Here is an 18,602-nt window from a genome sequence, read left to right on the forward strand (position 1 = left end):
GACGGTGTAACATGTATGGGGGCGCCGGCTGACAGGTGGTCGGGGGGAGATGCCAATCGGATGTGATCACATTGTTCTCCCACTGGCGGATGTGTCAGCCGGCAGGTTTCTTAGCGCTCGGCTGAACGAGTGCTCCTGTGTATGAAAGTCAGCAGAGATGGCTGCCGGCCACAGGAGACACAGGAACACGTCTGTGAGCTCTCACCTGGGTCATCAAATGTGAGTAGGGCAGGAACAGCTGCTCCACTATGTGGATAACTGTAAAGATGGCTCCCAGCTGGTGTCGTAGTCCTGTAGAGGCCGTGCCCTTCTGTCCTGGGTACACACATTCTGAGCTCTTTTGAGGGGGCTTGGTGTGAGGAAGACCCAGTGTAAACAGGGGGGAAACTTAGACCCCAACCGACGGGGCCAATCAGGATAACAGAACAGTGGGCTGATGGCCAGCATAGTGTAGGAGAACCTGCCTGGAAAAGGACAGATTTCATTAACTTTTTAGGAAACAACATCAAGTCAAACAATGGACAGAAGTTCTAAAAGATGGAGGAATGGGTAACAAGTCCAAGTGTTTAAAGGGAACATGGCAGGCCCCCCATGCCCTCCGAATCCCCAGTATCTGTATCTTCCTTTATAAATACCCGACCTAAGAAGCACTTTCACCTGGATGACACTAACTGATGTGTAAAAAAAAAAAGTATTTTAAAGTCCGTTTTTAATATGCAAATACCCTTTTGACTAGTCGTCTCACTATGTCATCACACCCCAGTGGGGGGAGCATGGCGACCGTTCTGTGCCACCCTGTGATTACTAATAGAGAGACCACCCAAGTAAAAAAAAAAAAAAAAAAAAGGGGGAACTAAACTTTATTTTTTTAAATATATACATTTTATCCAGCGTAGAAAGTTATAAAACTTTGCAAATTATATTAAAGGATTTGTCACTATTCCTGACATACAAAAAAAAACATTGCATTTAAGTGGCTTTAGCTGTATTGATATCAGAATGTACTCATTTGGAGTACAGATGATGGCAGTGATGGGCCTGATCAGCTCCTGTGTCACTAACTATGGTGATCAGCTACTGCAGAGACTATTCTGATTAGTTGAACACTCAGAAATGGAGACGTGAGCTGACTTATCACTGCCATCATCTGTACTCCAAGTGAGTACGTTCTGATATCGATACAGCTAAACAGATTCCTTTGGAGTACAGATGATGGCAGTGATAAGTCAGCTCATGTCTCCTCCAAAACGGGGTGCTACTAGGTACTAACCATGCAGGGTGCCAAAATTTTTGCATTGGCTTATTTTCCATTTTGTAATTTTTAAAATGCAAAGATTGACTATATATTTTTCCTTTTTTTGCCTAAAATACAACGGAAATGTGTCACCTTTAACTTTAGGCCTCTTGGAGATTATTTCATCTTCAACTTGCTTACCTGTTCACAATAACAGTAATTTTGATCATGGGTGCCCAAACGTTACATGTCACTGCATCTGTTTCCATTATTGCCATCCATAAGAGTCCCAGTTACAGGGGAAATGGTGCACTACAGTCAACCTAGTCACTGGCAGAGCTAATCTGTGTCATGATCCAGGACGAGGTTTCGCTTTGGCCCATCCTGGTCAGACAGGGGGTTAATTGTTTCTGTCTCTCTCTGGCAGAGGGTGGCTATTTAATGCTCACTGGACCTAGGTCCGGTGTCAGTTATACTCCTGCCCTCAGCTGAGTTAGTTGACCTCTTGTGTACGTGTGCCTTGTGCCTGATAACTTGTTGCTTGTTTGGTTCTGTCCCTGTTACGAGTTCTGCTTGTCCCTCTTGTACCACACCGCCCTCTCGTGTATGACTCTCTGCTTGTGACTTGACTATTCTCTGCTCATCCCTTTTGTACCGCACCGCCTTCTCGTGTATGACCTCTGCTTGTCTGACCTGCGTTTTCCTCTCCTCTACTACAGTATTCCTGCAGTAGGTACATTACATCATCTGCAGCAGTAGGACGCTAAGCCCCGCCCCCTGCAGTCACATGATCATAGGTCCTGGTACTCCTTACTATTTTCCGTGCCTCAGGTCCTGTCTGCTTAAACCTTCACTACCGTATTGGGCCACGTGCTCTCCCGCAGTGTGGGTAAGTCACCCTGCTCAGTCGTGGAAGTTGCCCACGCTGACAGGATCCTGACATTATAACTGACCGTTACCATTTTTTTTCTCTGCTCCCCTTCTCCTGTGTGTGTGATGGATCCTATGCACGCGCTTTCTGAGCAGGTAAAGCACCTGACTTAGATGTCTCAGAGACTCCTGGGGGAACAACTAGCCCTGGCTCAGTCTCAGCAGCTGATCGCTGACACTGTGCAGGGGGTTTTATCATCAGGGGCTCGGGAGGTTACAGTAATTTCCCCTGAATCTCCGGTTAAGTTACCGGATACTTTTTCTGGAGATAGAAGGAAATTCAAAGTGTTCAAGGAGGGCTGTAAGCTTTTCTTTTCATTGAGACCACACTCTTCGGGGGGATGTAAGTCAGAGAGTAGGGGTCATTATGTCTCTGTTAAGGGGAGCTCCCCAGGCTTGGGCTTTCTCCCTCCCTACCACTGAACCTGAGCGTATGACTGTGGATGCATTTTTTGAGGCCTTGGGGCATATTTATGATGAGCCTGATCGGATGTGTATGGCTGAGGACAGGGTGATGAGTGTGTGTCAGGGGAAGCACTCAGCCGAGTGGTTCTGCTCAGAGTTCAGACGCTGGGCTGCTGAGGTCTGCTGGAATGATGCCGCCCTCCAGGGTTTGTTCCGTAGAGGCCTGTCTGAACATCTAAAAGATGCCTTGGCTCTCCACCCTCCGCCTGATTCCCTGGAGGAGGCTATGACACAAGCCGTCCGAATGGATCGCAGGCTACCGGCCAGGGGAGTGATACCCATTATTTTCTCAAGGAAGTGGAGCCAGTCTTACATTGGAAACCATGGAGATGGGAACCATCGACTTCAAGGAGAAAGGAAAGAGACAACGGCGCTTGCGAAAGTGCTTCCGGACATTGGAAAAAGGATTGCCCTTCTTATCCACCAACCTGCAAGCGACTGAGCCTGGGTGATTGTCGTGGAGGTCACCCAGGCTCTCGGGTACCCTTTTCTCCATTTTCTAAAATGTTGTTACAAGTGGAACTTTGTTGTGGGAGTGTCTCCACAACCACTTCTGCTTTCGTGGATTGTGGATCGTCGTTGAACTTTATTGACTCTGACTTGGTGTCCAGGTGTAAGTTAGGGACAGTTAGGTTGGAGACTCCTATTCACGTTGCTGCCATTGACAAAACACCACTGGCTAAGAATGATGTCATAGTTCAAACAGAAGAGTTTCTCCTTAAAGTGAGTTCCTTGCACCAGGAACATATTTCATGTTTTGTTATGGACAACCTGCCTGCGGGACTGGTGTTGGGGTTCCCCTGGTTACAATTACATAACCCTGTGATTAATTGGGAATCTTGGGACATTGTTAAATGGGGTCCCTATTGTTCTGAAAAATGTCTTGCTACTATGTCTGTGTCGTCCGTGGGTCTGGAAGGTATTCCGGAGTACCTAAAAGACTATTCGGATGTTTTCTCCGAAAGGGAGGCTGAGGTTTTACCACCACACTGCCCATTTGATTGTGCCATTGACCTGGTTCCAGGTGCTAAATTGCCCAAGGCCTGCTTGTATAACCTTTCAAATCCAGAACGGGCTGCGATGAAGGAATACATTTCCGAGAGTCTCCGTAAGGGACACATTCGTCCTTCTGTTTCTCCCGTGGCGGCAGTGTTCTTTTTCGTAAAGAAAAAAGACGGTGGTTTTCGCCCATGCCTCGATTTTCGTGAGTTAAATAAGATAACTGTGAGAAATACGTATCCCCTCCCACTTATTCCTGATTTATGCAACCAATTGTCCGGAGCTAAGTGGTTTTCGAAATTAGATCTACGGGGAGTGTATAACCTTATCCGAGTCCGGGAAGGAGATGAGTGGAAAACTGCTTTCCTCACTACTGAAGGGTTGTTTGAAAATATGGTCATGCCTTTCGGTCTGACCAGTGCTCCAGTGTTATTCCAAAATTTCATACATCACGTGTTCTCTGATTTTATTGGACATTTTATGGTGGTGTATTTGGATGACATATTGATCTACTCTCCTGATAAACAGGCTCACATTGGTCATATTTGGGCAGTTCTCCAAAGGCTTCGGGAGAACTGTCTCTTTGCTAAACTAGAGAAATGTTTATTTTTTGTTCAGGAACTGTCTTTTCTGGGGTTCATTGTGTCTGCTGAAGGGTATCACATGGATCCTAATAAGGTGCAGGCCATTGTCGAGTGGGTTCAACCTTGTGATTTGAAGGCTCTGCAGCGTTTCCTAGGATTCGCAAATTATTATCGTAAATTTATAAGGGGGTTCTTACAGGTGGTTAAACCCCTCACAGACATGACTCAAAAGGGGGCCGATATCAAGAATTGGTCAGCCGCAGCGATAGCGGCGTTTCAGTTTTTAAAAAAATGTTTCATGTCTGCTCCGGTTCTTATTCAACCGGACCCGTCTGAACCATATATTGTGGGGTGGACGCTTCAGAGGCGGGGGTGGGGGCAGTATTGTCCCAGGGAACCGCCACTTTGACCAATTTGAGACCTTGCGCCTTTTTCTCAAAGAAATTCTCCCCTGCGGAGAGAAGCTATGATGTTGGGAATCGAGAACTTCTGGCCGTAAAGTTGGCCTTTGAAGAATGGAGGCATTTTTTGGAGGGGGCTGTTCATCCTATAACCGTAATTACGGACCACAAAAACCTAGCTTACATTGAGTCAGCTAAAAGGTTGACTCCCAGACTATTTTTTTCCCGATTCAACTTCTCGATTACTTTTCGGCCAGGATCCAAAAATGTCAGAGCTGATGCCTTGTCACGCAGTCTAGATCCGGTGTCCCCCCCCGAACCTCCATCCTCCATTCTTCAGCCTGGGGTGGTGGTGGCAGGTGTTTCTAATATGTTGGAACGGGAGATTCGGGAAGCCCAGTCTCTTGCACCTCTGGCTAAGCCGGTGGATAAACTTTTTGTGCCAGCTCAGTTTCGTCTCAAGGTCCTCCGGGAGTTCCATGACTCAGTTCTGAGTGGACATCCAGGGATCTCGGCTACCCGGAAGGCCAGTGCTGGAGTATTCTGGTGGTCTTCTTTAGCCTCTGATGTTGGGGAATATGTGTCTGCATGTGATGTTTGTGCCCGTGCAAAAACCCCCCATAACCGGCCAGCCAATTGGTACCACTGCCAATTCCTGAGAGACCATGGACTCATTTGTCCATGGATTTCATCACCAACCTTACCCCCTCCAAGGGTAATACCGTTGTTTGGGTTGTGGTGGACAGGTTTAGTAAGCAGGCACATTTTGTACCTTTGGCAGCTCTACCTAATGCGGAAACATTGTCCAGATTGTTTGTTGAGCATGTGGTGCGGTTGCATAGGGTACCCTTGAATGTGTTGTCTGATAGAGGAGTGCAATTTGTTTCCAAATTTTGGAGGGCTTTTTGTAAGAGGTTGGGTATTGGTCTGTCCTTTTCATCCGCTTATCATCCAGAGACTAATGGGCAGACCGAGCGGACCAATCAGTCTCTGGAGCAAATTCTGCTTTGCTTGACCTCAGCCCAACAGGATGATTGGTGATCTGTGTTACCGTTGGCCGAGTTTGCGTTTAACAACCGCATTAACCAGTCTACGGGTACATCTCCCTTTTTCTGTAACTATGGGTTTCATCCTCATTTTGGAGAATTTTCCTGTTTGAACTCTGGGTGTCCTGGGGTGGATGAGACTATCCAGCGGTTGGGGGAGGTATGGCGTCAGGTCCAGAGTAACATTACAAAGGACCAGGATAAATTTAAATTTTTTGCAGGCAAAAAACGATCCGCGGGACCGGTGTTTCAGATTGGGGATAAGGTATGGTTATCTACCAAGAATATACGGCTCAAGGTCCCTTCAGCGAAGCTTGGTCCTAAGTTTATAGGTCCCTATGAAATTACCAAAGTGGTTAACCCAGTGGTTTTTCGGTTGCGTCTCCTGCCATCTCTACGGATCCCCAATGTTTTCCATAGGGCCCTTTTGAAACCTGTGAGGTCCGGTGGGGAGGGATCATCAACTTCCCCGCTACCTGTTTTGGTAGACGGGCAGTCTGAGAACGAGGTGGAACGAATTGTCGACTCTAGGTTGGTCCGTCGTGCCCTTCAATATCTGGTACATTGGAAAGGCTATGGTCCTGAAGAACGGTCGTGGGTTCCTGCTCGATCGGTTCATGCAGATCGGTTGGTCCGGGCCTTTCACGCCAAGTATCCTGAGAGACCTGGGGGTCCATTGGCCCCCCATTGAGAGGAGGGTACTGTCATGATCCAGGACGGGGTTTCGCTTTGGCCCGTCCTGGTCAGACAGGGGGTTAATTGTTTCTGCCTCTCTCTGGCAGAGGGTGGCTATTTAATGCTCACTGGACCTAGGTCCGGTGTCAGTTATACTCCTGCCCTCGGCTGAGTTAGTTGACCTCTTGTGTACGTGTGCCTTGTGCCTGATAACTTGTTGCTTGTTTGGTTTTGATCCGGTTCTGTCCCTGTTACAAGTTCTGCCTGTCCCTCTTGTACCGCACCGCCCTCTCGTGTATGACTCTCTGCTTGTGACTTGACTATTCTCTGCTCATCCCTTTTGCACCGCACCGCCCTCTCGTGTATGACCTCTGCTTGTCTGACCTGCATTTTCCTCTCCTCTACTACAGTATTCCTTCAGTAGGTACATTACATCATCTGCAGCAGTAGGACACTAAGCCCCGCCCCCCGCAGTCACATGATCGTAGGTCCTGGTTCTCCTTACTATTTTCCGTGCCTCAGGTCCTGTCTGCTTAAACCTTCACTACCGTATTGGGCCACGTGCTCTCCCGCAGTGTGGGTAAGTCACCCTGCTCAGCCGTGGCAGTTGCAGACGCTGACAGGATCCTGACAATCTGGTTCTGCCAGGATCCGGCAGCTCTGCCATGTTGGGCAGACACCTGGTGATCATGCGGTCACCTATGCTGCTATTCAGTACACATTGAGCGCTTTGGTGCCAGCAAATGAGAAGACAGATGCGGTAATAAATCAATTCTGTCTTCTTAAAGTCCTCGACTGTGTCTGATCGCCGGATACCCAATTTACTCCTGCTAGATTGCTGGAGCAGAAGCTTTAATCTTGTGTTGTTAATTTACAAGACCCAACAACTAAGTGGCTGATATTTAACAGAAGCCAGAGATTGTACACAATATATACATGAATATATGATGAGGTCAGACTCACAACTCCGCGTTTTGCATATGGACCATGATAGAGACCGGAAGCAGGTCTCCTGACCTGAACTTGACAACCTATAGGCATATAGGAGGTGGTGGATCTCAGGTCAGGAGAACGGTGGCAGTCTGTGCATCGCGGTCCATATACAAAACGAGGCAGTGTGAATCCAGCAATAGTCATACGGCATATCCTTACTTGAATGGATCAAACAGTCAATGCTGAGACCGCGAGCCCATGGAGTACCCCTCCACCCAGTCTGTGTCCAGCTTCTTGATACCAGCGATGAAATACACAATGAAGATCTGGGAGATTGATGACAAGTCTGAATGTTAGATGATTAGCATTGGATTATTTTTCATCAGCCCAACCTCATGGTTTCCCGGTCTGAGCTAACTGCTTCATAACCAAATAAGCAGCAGTTAGCTCAGGCTGGAATTCCTGGAGGTTTGGACAAGTCTTCTGATCCGAGCGCCATCCATTTATACCGACTGTAAAACCGGCATAAGGCTAGGGTCACATGATCTTTTTTTTTTTTCATCTGAGAAAATTGGTCCGATTATGCTAATCAAACTCTGATCAAAATGTAATCAGATTTTCTCAGATGAGGAAAATAATAAAATAAATATATATATCTCCTGTAGGGATTCGACTCGCTCAGGTGCAGCGGGAGACAATCAGGAGGCAAGTTCTTCCAAAGTTCAAGAGGTTTATTTGCGTCATAAACCAAAGCAGCAGGTCACCAAAAGAAAACAGCCTTCAGCTCAAAAGGAAAAATATAAATGTCCGTTTTTTAGGCTCAGTCCTGAGCCTCAACACACAGGATGCTTGTCCCTCCTTGTATACAGCTGCCTGGCTCAGGAGCAGGCCACATTATAAGGGTGTAGCCACACCCACGAACACAGCAGCTGACTGGTCACGTGACTGTGACCTCACCACAGGTCCTTGCAAAACAATAATAATATAGCAATATCTGTTATGCCTTACATTACGGAGACAAGCCATCAATGAGACACATATCTCCCATCGATTATACAACCTTTAGCCACGCCACATACCTCCCCCTCTGCCTAAAGCTGTGGGGCTTGGCACTTTCACCTACCAGGCAAGGGATTATTGAGAGTGCATCGGCATTCCCATGTAGCTTCCCGGCCCTATGCTCTACATGGAAGCTGAAGTCTTGTAGGGCTAAGAACTAGCGGGTGACCCTAGCATTCTTACCCTTTATTTCCCTCATCCATCTGAGTGGGGCATGGTCGGATATTAATCTAAACTTCCGTCCCACCAGGTAGTACCGTAATGTATCCACTGCCCATTTTATGGCCAAACACTCCTTCTCTACAACTGAGTAGTTTTTCTCACAAGAAGACAACTTCCTACTCAAGTAGAGAACAGGATGCTCTTCCCCACGTATCTCTTGGGAAAGGACTGCTCCTATCCCGACATCTGAGGCATCTGTTATGAATGGGTCACCGAGGAGGAAAAAACCTAAACATGCTAAGCCCAGTAAAACCAGAGAGGTTGGTAACTATGCAGATTGCAGATCCCTGATCTTACCACACAACTGGCAGCAGCCGTGGAGCGTGCCTACGATGAACCTAGATGCCTTGTCACGGCCGTAGGACTAGATAAGCCTAAAGCAAGAAAAGGGAAAACTAACTGCCCCAGAGCAGACCCCAAAGGAATAGACAGCCCCCACACATGTATTGACGGTGAAACAAGATGAAAACACAAACACAGGTAGGAAAATAGGCTGAGCAAGCGATGGGGCCCAAACTAACTAGAAAGGAGAGGAAAGGACAGACACTGTCTGCAATCTGCCCAAAACCCTACAAAATAATGTCCAACACTTCTGATAACAAAATTAACCCTGAAGTCACTAGACTTCTCCCACTATATCAGCACTCTGAAATATTCTGAGACAGAGCAAAAAGAGGCCAATCTAATAATGGACAAAAAGCAAATTGGCAAACACAGATAAATAAGAGTGGAAATTCAACACAGCCCAAGCCGGGGCTGGCTGACCACACAAAAACTGAATAGAACAACAAAATCAAGTGTGAACATTAACAGAGAAACTTAGCTTGAGATGACTGGAACAGAGCTGAGAACCAAGACCTGACAAGCAGGAATCACCAGCAACTGAATAGGGCGTCGGCTGTCTTAAATCCAATTTGAGACTCCTGAGATCCAATCGTCATCCTCATTCTCAGGTGGCAGATCTCCACCGATCAAATCAGCCTCACTACCTCCCGTTACCACCAGAGGGAGTCTGGAAGGAGAACTCACAACTGGTGAACCAGAGAATGAACCCACAACAGGCATCTGTCTGGAGGACAAATTCACTTTTAAAGTCTGGGGCCACCAAAACGGGTTGCTTACATAAAGCTCCTTTCATTTCTTGGAAGGCTAACTCTGCCTCTTTGGACCATCTGACCATCACTGAGGTGCAGCCATTGTGGCGAAGTTTGGGATGAACCTCCTGTAATATCCCACGATCCCCAGGAAGGCTTTAACTTGCTTCTTTGATAGAGGCCTCGGCCATGTTTGAATTGCTTCCACTTTATTGATTTGGGGTTTGATCTCGCCACGCCCCACTACATATCCAAGGTATTTGGCTTCCTCCTTACCCAAGGCACACTTCTTCAGGTTTATTGTAAACCCCGCCTCCCTTAGAGCGTCAAACACTGCTTGGACCTTTTCCAGTTGAGACTCCCAGCCCAGAGTAAAGATGACGATATCATCCAGGTACGCGGCAGCGTATAGCTTATGAGGTGCAAGGATTCTATCCATAGCCCTCAGGAAGGTTGCCGGAGCTCCCTGCAAGCCAAACAGCATCCGGACATACTGGAAGCACCCGTCTGGAGTAGAAAATGCCGTCTTCTCCTTGGCTTCCTGTGCCATGGGTATCTGCCAATATCCCTTTGTCAGATCCAAGATGGTTATGTACCTGGCAGGTCCAAGTCTCTCGATGAGCTCATCAACGCATGGCATGGGATAAGCGTCGAACTTGGAGACCTCATTCAGCTTCCGGTAATCGTAGCAGAACCTCCATTCACCATCAGGTTTTGGGACCAGGACAAATCGAGCTCGACCAGCCGCTGTTGGATTCCTCAATGACCCCGAGCTTCAACATAAGCTGCACCTCCTTTGAGATTACCTCTCGACAGGTCTCAGGCATTCGATAAGGCTTCACGTTCACCCGCACTTGTGACTCGGTCAGAACTTCGTGCTCCCCGGCAACTCTGAAAACAGGTCCCTGTTTTTTTTGGAGTAACTCCCGGCACTGCTGTTTCTGGGCCTTCTATAGCGTCTCCGCTATGGTAACCGCTCCAACCTCCCCTTCTAGGTTGCCCAGCAGGCACGGAGTTACCGCTGGCTCTCTATCTTGCCACAGCTTGATGAGGTTGACAAGGTAAACCTGGTATGGCTTTCGTCTTCCGGGTTGGTGAATCTTGTAGTTTACATCTCCAAGCTTCACCACCTCATACGGCCCTTGCCACTTGGCCAAGAACTTACTCTCCACCGTGGGGATTAGCACGAGAACTCGGTCCCCCGGATTGAACTGCCTCACTCTTGCTGACCAGTTGTAGACCCTGGCCTGAGCCTCTTGTGCCTGGCGGAGATGTTCTTTAACAATGGGCATCACCTTCGCAACCCTCTGCTGCATCAGTGCCACATGCTCAGTGATGCTTCTGTGGGGCGTGACTTCAGCTTCCCAGGTTTCCTTGGCTATAGCTAGGAGACCTCGCGGATGTCGGCCGTACAGAAGCTCGAAGGGCAAGAACCCTGTGGAGGCCTGGGGGAATTCATGGATAGAAAACAGCAGATACAGTAAGAGACAATCCCAGTCTCTACCATCTTTCTCTATGACTTTTCTTAGCATGCTCTTCAGTGTCTTGTTAAACCTCTTAACAAGGCCATCTGACTGCAGATGGTACACTGAAGTCCTCAACTGGGAGATTTGCAGGACTCTGCACAATTCCCTCATCACCTTGCTCATAAACGGTGTCCCCTGGTTGGTCAGGATCTCCTTCGGCAAACCCGTCCAGGAAAACACATGGACCAGCTCGCAGGCTATACTCTTCGCAGAGGAGTTTCTCAGGGGAATTGCCTCAGGATAGCGTGTGGCATAGTCCAGGATCACTAATATATACTGATGGCCCTGAGCTGATTTATCTAAGGGACCGACCAAGTTCATGGCAATTCTCTCAAATGGCACCTCAATAATGGGCAGTGGCACAAGGGGGTTCCGAAAATGAGATGTGGGGAAAGTTAACTGACATGTCGGGCAGGACCTGCAATAGTTTGATATTTCCCGGTGACACCCAGGCCAATAGAACCTCTGTACAATCCGTTCCTGCGTTTTTTCCACCCCCAGGTGTCCCCCCAAGATGTGTGAATGTGCCATGACCAACACTTTCCGTCTATAGGGGCCTGGTACTATTAACTGCTCTACCACCTCCTCCCTTATTTTCGTGACCTGGTATAACTATTCCCCACTCAACATAAAATAGGGAAACCTTGTGTCTGCTCCCGGTTCTTGTGCAACCTCATTAATGACGGTGACATTGTTGAAGGCTTCCCTCAGTGTGGGGTCCCTATGTTGGACAGTCCCAAAATTCTCACCGGCCACCCCTAAAGGCCCCGTCTCACTAAGCGACTTACCAGCGATCCCGACACCGATATCAAGGTGTCAGGATCGCTAGTAAGTCGCTATGTGATCGCTGGTGAGCTGTCACACAGACAGCTTCACGAGCGATCAGCACAGCGATGCCGAGCGCCCGGCATCGCTGGCCATCCTGTAAAAAATAGAATCAAAATAAAAAATATACAGTAGTTATTCTCACCTTCCGACGTCGCGTTCAGTCATCCCGCCTCTCTCCACGCTCCGGTCCCAGTGATCCTTTGCATGAATGACCGCGAGATGTCACGGTCTCGCGGGATAACAAAGTCTCGCGGTCATTCGTGCAAAGGATCACTGGGACCGGAGCGTGGAGAGAGGCGGGATGGCTGAACGGGACGTCGGAAGGTGAGAATAACTATATTTTTTATTTTTTTTATTATTTTTTACACCTGATCGCTGGTCTCCCGCTGTCACACACAGCGATGCGTGCTGGCCAGCGGGAGACCAGCGACCAAAGAAATGTCCAGAGGTTTCTTGCAGCGATCAGCGATACCGGCAGGGGGGCCGCTCGCTGATCGCTGTCACACACAGCGATCTCGCTGGTGAGATCGCTGTTACGTCACAAAAGTTGCGACTCAGCAGCGATCTCGCTACCGAGATTGCTTAGTGAGACGGGGCCTTTACTCCAGAATGTCAGATACAGGGGACCCTTCCTCCTCATCCCCAACAAGGACACATAAAGGAAACTCGTCTGCCTCTGATGGTGGTGATACCTTATTAGGGTTCATGGGTTCCCTGCTCTTGCTAGCAATCTCAGAACCCTTACCCCACAGATCCCAAAACAGACAGAAATCCCGGCCTATAATTATCGGATGCAACAAGCCCTGAACGACACCAACTTCTTGACACTCGGTGCCATGTGCCGTTTCAATGTTCACCCTGGCCATAGGGTAGTCTTTTGCACCGCCATGTATTCACCGGACACCAACCCTTTTACCCGGGAGTAGGTTAAGAGTAAAACTGGCCCTTACAAGGGTCACCAAGCTCCCGAAGTCCAGAAGCGCCATTGCTGCTCGACGGTTCACATTCACGGGACACGCTTGTGGCCCCTCGTTAGGTGGCGAATTCACACTGCAAGCTGGCTATGATCTACGGCGTCCAATGCGGCAGTCCAACTGCTCGGTGGTCTGGGGACAACGGGCAGCTGTATGTCCTGGCCTGTGGCACTTCCAGCAAATAATATCACCCGTGGGGACCTTGGGCACCGCCTCCCCCACCACTTTTGACCTTGGACGCCGCCTCCTGCTGGGACCCCCAATACGGAATGGGCTGCTTCCCCAAGGAACCTTCCATTCCCTGGTATCTCTCAACCAGCCCAACCAGTTCATCGGCATTTTGGGGATCACCCTGGGCAACCCATGTCTGTAGGGGTCTCTGCAGAGAATGCACAAACCGATCCATCACCACTCGCTCTACCATCTGCGCAGGCATAGAAGACTCGGGCTGCAACCATTTCTGGACCAGGTGCAACAGGTCGAACATTTGGGAGCGAGGTGGTTTGTCCTGGTGATAAGCCCAGCGGTGAACTCGCGGTCATTGTCACCCCCAAACGTGCGAGAATCTCGGCTTTTAGTTTGGGATTGTGACGAGTGTCAGCTTACGCTGAGTCGTTCTTCTTAGAAAGAGTGGACCCTCTGGGCCGTGGCACCCACCCACTTAGGGCGAGCTGACCTAATAAGAACCACCCCCTATACAGGGATTGTCAGGGGCAAGACCAAGGGGGTAAGCCACCACGGCAGCTGGACCAGACGGCCGGCTCAGGGAAACAAGACAAGGCAAGACGAGTCGTTAATTCAATGAAACTTCATTAAGGAAGACTTCAGGTACAACAGGTGCAAAACGTGGACACACAGAACATAAGGCAAGGTGCGTGCAAGAGCACACCGAGGTCCAAGACATGAGGAACTCTTCAGGGTGCAACAGGAACAAACGTGAACACACAGTTCGTGGAACAGGGTGCGTGCAATGGCACGCCGAGGTCCAAGCATGGAACGTACAGATGGTACACAGACATCGGACTCCGAACAACAGTCCACGATCAACCAGGGCATCAGGGTCTGTAGCTCAGAGGATGATCGGCAGGATCCGGACATCCAGAAGTCAGCCAGGGTTCCATGCAAGGAAGCAAGATAGAGTTAGTGACATGGTGCGTGTCAACGGACACGCCAGGATCAGGTTCACAGAACAGAGACCTGTGCATCCCAAGGGGCATGCCATGGACGGGTCAGGCTCACAGGACGGTGGCGTGCGCATATCAAGGGGCATGCCAGGGACGGGTCTGGTTCACAGGATGGTGGCCTGCGCATGCCAGGGACGTGTCAGGTTCACAGGATGGTGGCCTGCGCATGCCAAGGGGCATGCCAGGGAGAGGCACAGAGTACGGTGGCATCGGAATCTAAATGCTGGCATTGACCGACAGGGTCCAGGTATCTGGCTACGGACATCAGCTCCGGACATCAGGCCGCAGTCATCTAGGTCCAGACCTCTGGCAGCGGTCGGCAGGTTATGGAATCCGGCAGGCGAACTAGGGGTCAGAGAAGAGCAAAAGAGACAAAGGCTTTGTGCAAGAGTAGCACGAAAAGGCACAGTGCGAGAACCAGCGTGAGTGCAAGGAAACACAGAGACCACGGCTGGGAGCACCGGCAGGTGGTACCGACGATGGCAGTTGCAAGCGGGCACGACTAGAGGCGGCACCGCTGCGGGGCCTCGCAGCCAGACCACTATAGCACTGGACGGGGCACGGCTGGGGCACACAGGCGAGCACGGCTAGAGGCGGCACGGCTGAGGCACACCAGGCAGGCACAGGCGACCAGGCACGTGTACGGAGGCACAGAGCCACAAGGCAGGGCTAGGCAAAGGGTACAGGACAGAGCCACATGCGAGACAGCATGGCAAAGCCTAGTACGAAATGTGCAAGAACACACGAAACAACAGGGACAAGACGAAGAACGAGGCAGAGACCTGCGCATGCGGAGAGCATGCCAGGGACAGGGACAGTCTAGCAGCCGGGCGTAGGCCGAAGCCCAGAGCTGGGCCAAGGAAGGACCTTGGGACTAGACAGGGTACAGAGGGAGGCCTGCACGCGTAGAGACACGCCAGGGAGAGGTTCAGAGCGGAGGCCTGCATGTGTAGAGACACGCCATGGACAGGGACAGAGACGAAGGCCTGCACGTGTAGGGAGACACGTCAGGGCACAGAGACGGAGACCTGCACGTGTAAGGACACGTCAGGGCAGGGTACAGAGACGGAGGCCTGCACGTGTAAGGACACGCCAGGGACAGAGACAGAGGCAGGGTACCTGAAGCCACAAAGCAGAGCGAGACATGACATGTGGACAGAAACACGGAACAGAATCAGAGCAAACAAGGACTACAAGGCAAAGCAGAGCAGGGACAAAACATGGCACGAAGGACAAACACTAGACAAGACACCAGACAAGAGACGGAATACGAGCACGGAGCGTGTGCAGAGACGCACTACAGAGCAAAGTCCAAGGGCACAGAATAGAGGGAGCGCCCCACAGACCAAGCAGCCATGCAGGGACACAACACAAATACTCAGGCCCTGAGCATAGGAAGGGGCGGCCTGATATAGGGCATAGCACCTCCTCTTCCAGGTCAGGACCAGGGGAGCACTTCAGGGTTCAGATCCACAGGATAACAGAGCGTAGTCGCATGATCGGAGTTCCAGGCATGACGAGACGACTGCAGAATCAGTGCTGAAACCTAGACAGGTGACATGATCAGAGTTCTAGACATGATGAGACGACTGCAGAATCAGTGCTGAAACCTAGACAGGTCACATGATCAGAGTTCTAGACATGACGAGATGATTGCAGAACCAGACAGTGCAGGATCCAGACAGGGACACCTGATCAGAGATTATAGACATGACGAGAAGATCACAGAAGACAGAGCAGAAACGCAGGCATCCTGTACCTCAGACATGAGGTGAGTGTGCACACTGCTCTAGGGAACAAGCAGGATAGCAGACAAGATATGCGCATGCACATCGCTCCAGGAGTTCTTGAGAGAAAACAGACAGGGCAGACATGGCGGACATGACAGGGATATTCCTCGGCATCTTGCAAAGTCAAATCATAGTACGCCTTCTGGGGCTCCCCCGTCAGGTATGGGGCCAGTACCTCTGCCCACTGCTCTGGCTGAAGATTTTCCCTCTCAGCCACCCTCTCAAACACTGTCAGGAAGGCCTCAACATCATCCTCATGGGTAATTTTTTGCAATGCGCATCTTACTGCCTTCCTGACGTGGGTGTCATCAGCTAGACCTGGGGTTGGGGCGCTCGTCCTGCCCTCCTGGATGGCTGTTGCCAGAAGTTGCATCTGCTGCCGTTGCTCCTGCTGGCTCTGCTGGATCTGTTGTAACAACAGCCTGTTGGTCTCCTGTTGTTGTGACTGTGCCTGGACCAGGTATTTCAGCAGGTTCTCCATTTTTCCAGGCAATGCTTGCTGGTTTGTTGTAAACTTGACCCAGGACATGCAGTAACAGTCTCACGGCTCTGCTGGGAACGCTGCCCGCACATCTAGCACCAATTGTAGGGATTCGAATCACTCAGGTGCAGCGGGAGACAATCAGGAGGCAAGTTCTTCCAAAGTTCAAGAGGGTTATTTGCATCATAAACCAAAGCAGCAGGTCACCAAAAGAAAACAGCTCTCAGCTCAAAAGGAAAAATATAAATGTCGTTTTTCAGGCTCAGTCCTGGAGCCTCAGCACACAGGAAGCTTGTATAAAGCTGCCTGGTTCAGGAGCAGGCCACATTATAAGGGTGTAGCCACACCCACGTGTGGGAGGAACAGACCCCGTCGAGTGTCGGGGCCGGAACCAAAGGAGCCGTCATCTGGGTTCCGGGGGAAACTGTCCCCGGGGGACAGAATTCGGGGACGGACCATTGTGACGGACAGATGGGCTGGGGGAGGAACCAATATAAAGGAGGCGGGGAATTCCCGGGACAATGAGTCAGCAGACCGAGACAGAGGCAGCTGGAGACCGTGGGAGCGGCTGAGAGCTAGAGCGACTGACCAGTGCCAGGGATGACGCTCACAGAGGACTCCTGAGGGATGCTGCCAAGGCGATCATCCGAGACTTGCTGCCCCGCTCCAGCCCGCGGCCACTGCGGCCCCAGTTTGACCCGCGGCCACTGCCGCCTCACCGCAGCCCGCGGCTGTGGCCTACCCGCGGTCGCCCGCGGCTGCTTCCATCTCACTCCCGCCTGCAGCGGCGGCCTGTCCCCCGCCACCCGCAGCCACCCTGCTCTCACCCGTGGCTGCGGCAAGTGCAGTGCTGTCGGCGGCCACCACTGTCCCGCTCCGGTCCGCAGCAGGGACCCAGCCTCTGATAGCCGCGGACTCCCCGCCGCAGCCATTAGCTGCACAGGTGGCCTGTGACTCGCCACCCTGCACCGCTGCCGCTTGCCCCAGCCCGGGGACTGTGGCCCACCCGTCCAGGGACTCCGCCGGGGCCTGTGGGGCTCCGGTGTCATCAGCGCGCCGAAGCGCACAAAGACTTCATCGACGCCCCAGCAACTGGGCCCAGCGACTGCTACGCCGAAAGACCACCATCCCGAACAGCGAGGGACGTCTGGACGGCTAAGTTAACTATATGATTACGGACCCGTAGTCGACCATACCGCGGCCCTATAGTGACCGGCTATTACCGGAAGTAGTCGTGTTCTACCGTTTGTGTTTACTGTATTGAGCCCCTGCGAGGGCAACCCGTGTTCCCCCTTTTTGTCGGTCAGGCCGAGCCTGAGGAAAGTCACCTCTAGGCCCATAAATGTTATTACAAAAGCACAAAACCTTCTCGCGACTCGTCACTGCATCCTGCGTACCTGCTAGCACCACACACGAACCCAGCAGCTGACTGGTCACGTGACTGTGAGTGTGACCTCACCACAGGTCCTTGCAAAACAATAATAATATAGCAATATCTTTTATGCCTTACATTATGGAGACAAGCCATCTATGAGACACATATCTCCCATCGATTATACAACCCTTAGCCACGCCACACTCCATTCAGTCTCTCTGTGAAAATAAGACCACACTTGGATGTCTCTATCAAACCAACGGAGAGCACTCGTCCAATTTTTACGGTTGTGTACGCGTGTGCCTTATTTGTACTCATTTGTTAAATCCCCTATCAATTCCAAGCTCTCCATTCTGGCATTGCTGACGGTCTTTGTTAAATGAGTTATCCACTACTTTGACAACCCCTTTTCTTTCCCCTTGTTTGGCCCCTTTATAATAAGAAAGCTTATACCCTCCTTCAGTGGCGGCGCTGTTCAAGCAGTATCGACACTCACTTTCCAGGGGCTCATGTGAGGTTGTTATGTCACGTTATCTCTACCCCCAATAAGCTCTGGCGTCACTGTCCCCGCCTTCAGACATATATGTAAATAACAGGAGATGAGTGGTCAGCCGCAGCTATCATCTGTCAATTACATATATGTCTGGTAGCGGGAACAGTGATGACAGCGCTGATTGGGGGCAGGGCTCGCGTGACATGACAGCTTGAGAAGAGGTTGTCCCAGTAGTGGACAACCCCTTTAATTGTCCTTTAGTGATTACAGCATGTGCCTAAAGGTACTGTCACACTTAGCGATGCACCA

General features: G+C 50.6%; 1 pseudogene; it reads right to left on the reverse strand.

Annotated features, from left to right (window-relative positions):
- LOC141098286 (vitamin K-dependent gamma-carboxylase-like) overlaps positions 1-18,602 on the reverse strand; it is an 81,113-nt pseudogene that overhangs the window by 57,274 nt on the left and 5,237 nt on the right.

Source organism: Dendrobates tinctorius, unplaced genomic scaffold (assembly GCF_039654945.1).
Source record: "Dendrobates tinctorius isolate UK_male_01 unplaced genomic scaffold, ASM3965494v1 ptg000089l, whole genome shotgun sequence".
NCBI lineage: Eukaryota > Metazoa > Chordata > Amphibia > Anura > Dendrobatidae > Dendrobates > Dendrobates tinctorius.